Source organism: Octopus bimaculoides, chromosome 11 (genome assembly GCF_046866305.1).
Source record: "Octopus bimaculoides isolate indiv1 chromosome 11, ASM4686630v1, whole genome shotgun sequence".
Lineage (NCBI taxonomy): Eukaryota > Metazoa > Mollusca > Cephalopoda > Octopoda > Octopodidae > Octopus > Octopus bimaculoides.
In genome coordinates this window covers 27,765,953-27,770,250 of record NC_142938.1, presented here as the reverse complement: position 1 = coordinate 27,770,250, position 4,298 = coordinate 27,765,953, and the positions used below count along the sequence as shown (strand labels likewise).

The 4,298-nt window shown below is 36.4% G+C and overlaps 1 long non-coding RNA gene across 1 annotated transcript in view; it reads left to right on the top strand.

The window, feature by feature from the left end:
- LOC149133216 (uncharacterized) overlaps positions 1 to 845 on the top strand; it is a 1,744-nt gene extending 899 nt beyond the window's left edge. Inside the window, exon 2 of the long non-coding RNA XR_016243620.1 lies at positions 474 to 845. This is a non-coding gene — a long non-coding RNA (uncharacterized LOC149133216). The remainder of the gene's footprint in view (positions 1 to 473) is intronic.
- Positions 846 to 4,298: the final 3,453 nt, after the last annotated feature.

The following is a 4,298-nucleotide window of genomic DNA, read 5'->3' as shown; positions in this document are numbered from 1 at the left end:
CGGAATTGCACGTTTTTAGTAATGGAGGATTCGATTCTGAAAAAAAACAAAACATTAAAAACTCGCATTTTCAAAATTTCAATTCCCTTCTCCCCCACTTCATTTTTCACTTTTCCGGATTTTTTTTTTTTTTTTTTTTGCAAAATACGTAGAACAATACGAAGATTATGATTCTGAACCAAATTTGTTCGTAAAATTTCAATGTTTCAACAATATATATATATACCACCAAGCCTTCAAGCAGGCTAACCACATGTTAGAAATAACACCAAAATCTCACAAAACTGCAATAACATAATGTAATCAATCTACTCACCTTTCTGCAAAGATTTCTTTCAGAGTAATTTCCCGCAGTGATATGACAAAGTAGTTCATGTGAAATTAAAGTGTTTTTGTTTTTTTTTTTAACTTTAAAAAAAAAAATTTCCCATTGAAATTTTGAAAATGTGATTTTCTTCAATTTTTTTTTTCAGAATTGGATCCTCCATAACCAAAAACGTGGGATTCCTTAGAAAAATCAATATATATCCATTTCACCGAAAGTTATGACGGAAAAATTGGATCTTCTGAATTTTCCGAAAGTCCTCCCCCCTCTCAGGGTCGTTAGCGCAATTTTTTTTTTTCATATTAGTTTTCTACATGTTAACACCCAGCAGGTGGGGTTTTTAAAAATTTTTTTTAGTTCACGGGTGAAGATCTGTATATTGACCCTTTTGTGTAGCTGATTGGCTGACTGTTTTATATATTTTATTTGTTGTTCCTTTATAACTCTGAAAAACGCAAACTTTTAAATATTTTGCCGCTTTCGAGAGTGTATAATCGTGTGAATAAAATTTAGAAAAATATTCTTTGGAGGAGTTTCAATTCATTCTTTCAGCTATCGTAAAATTTTAACATTTTTCACTTTTTTTTTCAGATTTATATATTTGAAACAGCAGTATTACATAAAGAATCGACAGGCGGAGGTAAAGGACCATGGACCTTTCGGTTATTTTGGGGGAGATGGGGTTCTACAGAAACCCACTTTTTCTACTGAGGATATTCTGAATCTGCAAAAAGAAATCAACATTTCAAAATTTTTATTTTCGCCTTCACCCCTCTGGCAAAGAAAAAAAAGGGTGTGGGGGAAACCAAAGTTTTGAAAAAGTGATTCGTTGTTTAACTGCTGTTTCTAGCATGTCGAGTTTAGATACTTTTTACATCTGCTATTTTAGTAGGAGGGGAGGGGTGTTTATTATTTTTTTGAGAAATTGAAATTTTACCAATTTTTTTTTTTTCAGAATCATAATCTCTGTATTTTCCACCTAAAAAAATTTCTAAAAAAAAGTGGGGGTTGGGGGGGAATTAAAATTTTGAAATGCCAATTTTTTTTTTTTGCAGATTCGGAATCTCTGCAGTCAAAAAGGTGGGTTTCTGTAGAAAAAGACCCCCAAATAATAACTGAAAGAGGGTGCATGTCCTTCACCTCTGCCAAATTGAAAACCTATTTCAGCAAAATGTCTTTTAAAAATATTAATTTTTAAAGTGAAGAAACAAAGGCTGGGCAGAATTCTGCTTTTAGCACACAATATAACCCCATATAACTTTTTTTTACTTCTAGGTATTTCCAGAAAATTTTTGCGAATTTGTGTTCCACACCTAGAAATTCTATGATTATTTAAAAGTAAAAAAAAAGGTGGGTATTCAGCTGTTATTTGTAGCATAGCTTATGACCACCTGATACCTTCCATGTTTGTCACAGACGGATTGATGTTTTTCAATAAAGGCATTTAACAATCTATTCCTGGGATTCAAGCAAAAAAATTTGGATTGTATTTTGAAAAAACAAAATTGGAAAGATTAAAAAATTGTTTTGCTTCATAGACGTATAAATACCCATGTGTAGAACACAAATTTGCAAACGTTTTCAAAATTTCTTAAAACTATAAAAGTTACAAGGGGTTATATAGCATGCTTAAAGCAGAGTTCCACCAAAGCCTGGAGTGGGAGAATGATTCGAAACTTAAAGTAAAATCAATAAATGTATTTCACTTGAAATTTATATGTTTCCAAGGGTGAACAAGCATTGACAGCTAGCAAGCCATGCTACTCCAGACTGACGATGAGCAATGACTCTGAAACTAGTCTCTGGATGCTGGCTTTGCTGGGTGGAGGTGCTTATCTCCCCTTTGAAAACATAAGTACACAGAAAATGTGTCATGGCCAACTGGAAATGGTGTTTCCTAGGGCTAAATAGCAGTAGCATTCTTCCCTTTCATGGGACTCCCACATTAAGTTGGCAACATAACATCACTTTAAAGAAAATATAATTTTTATTTTAATCCTGTCGAAATAATTGTAATGCACATAATTGAAAATCTACACCTCAAATTTTCCAACTGTAAATAAAGTAAAATCTATAAATGCATGATACCCCAAAATATGCAAGTTTTCTCAATGCAAGAGAGTATGCATATGCAGTAACTGCAATTTCACTCATTTACAAAACATGCACTTCGTACAAGCAGCACCAGCTAATGCCAAAACACACATCTTATGCTACCACCGCTGTGGCCAACCCCTCCGCACCACTTGTATGTGATTTTTCAAATTGCTACCTTCTGTGCAATTTTTAAATCAATTTGTCTGTTTTACTGTGTGTGTGTACATACATATATATATATATATATATATATATATATATATATACATATCATCATCATCGTTTAACGTCCGCTTTCCATGCTAGCATGGGTTGGACGATTTGACTGAGGACTGGTGAAACCGGATGGCAACACCAGGCTCCAGTCTAATTTGGCAGAGTTTCTACAGCTGGATGCCCTTCCTAACGCCAACCACTCAGAGAGTGTAGTGGGTGCTTTTACGTGTCACCCGCACGAAAACGGCCACGCTCGAAATGGTGTCTTTTATGTGCCACCTGCACAAGCCAGTCCAGGGGCACTGGCAACGATCTCGCTCGAAAATCCTACGGGAGCCAGTCAGGCGGTACTGGCAACGGCCATGCTCAAAATGGTGCATCTCATGTGCCACCTGCACAAGAACCAGTCCAGGGGCACTGGCAACGATCTTACTTGGCTTGCCGGGTCTTCTCACGCACAGCACATTTCCAAAGGTCTCGGTCAGTAGTCATCGCCTCAGTGAGGCCCAATGTACGAAGGTCTTGCCTCACCACCTCAGCCCAGGTCTTCCTGGGCCTACCTCTTCCACGGGTTCCCTCAACTGTTAGGGTGTGGCACTTTTTCACGCAGCTATCCTCATCCATTCTCACCACATGTCCATACCAGCGCAATCGTCTCTCTTGCACACCACAACTGATGCTTCTAATGTTCAGCTTTTCTCTCAAGATACTTACACTCTGACGGGTATTCACATTGACATTACACATCCAACGGAGCATACTGGCTTCATTCCTTGCAAGCTTACGTATGTCCTCAGCAGTTACAGCCCATGTTTCACTGCCATGTAGCATGGCTGTTCGTACGCATGTGTCATACAGTCTGCCTTTTACTCTGAGTGAGAGTCCCTTTGTCGCCAGCAGGGGTAAGAGCTCTCTAAACTTTGCCCAGGCTATTCTTATTCTAGCAGCTACACTTTCAGCGCACCCACCCCCACTACTAACTTGGTCGCCCAGATAGCGGAAGCTATCGACTACCTCTAGTTTTTCACCCTGGAATGAGATGCATAAAGACTGTCATACCGGCCATGACGAAGGGAAATAGCCCTGAAACTCGAGTCGCATTTATATATTTATATATTTGATCCTTTATATTGAACACTCAATATTTCATCTACATTCAATACTTTATTTCATGGTGCCATCCATTTTTATTTTATTTTATATTATATATTGTATGTTATATTATATATTGTATATTCCATATTCTATACCCCACATTAGTTCTGCAGGAATATAAATAAAACATAAAAAACAGACAGTGTTGGAACTCTTTTAAGCAAAATAATATATTCCTCTATACACAATCATACAAAAAAATCCACCTTTTTTTGTATTTATTTTTACTCGCATATATATATATATATATATATATATATATATATATATATATATATATAGGTGTGTGTGTGTGTGTGGTAAATAGCTTGCTTACCAACCACATGGTTCCTAGTTCTGTCTCACTATGTGGCACCTTGAGCAAGTGTCTTCTACTATAGCCTTGGGCTGACCAAAGCCTTGTGAGTGGATTTGATAGACGGAAACTGAAAGTAGCCTGTCGTATATTTATATATATATATATATATATATATATATATATATATATATATGTATATCTTTGTCT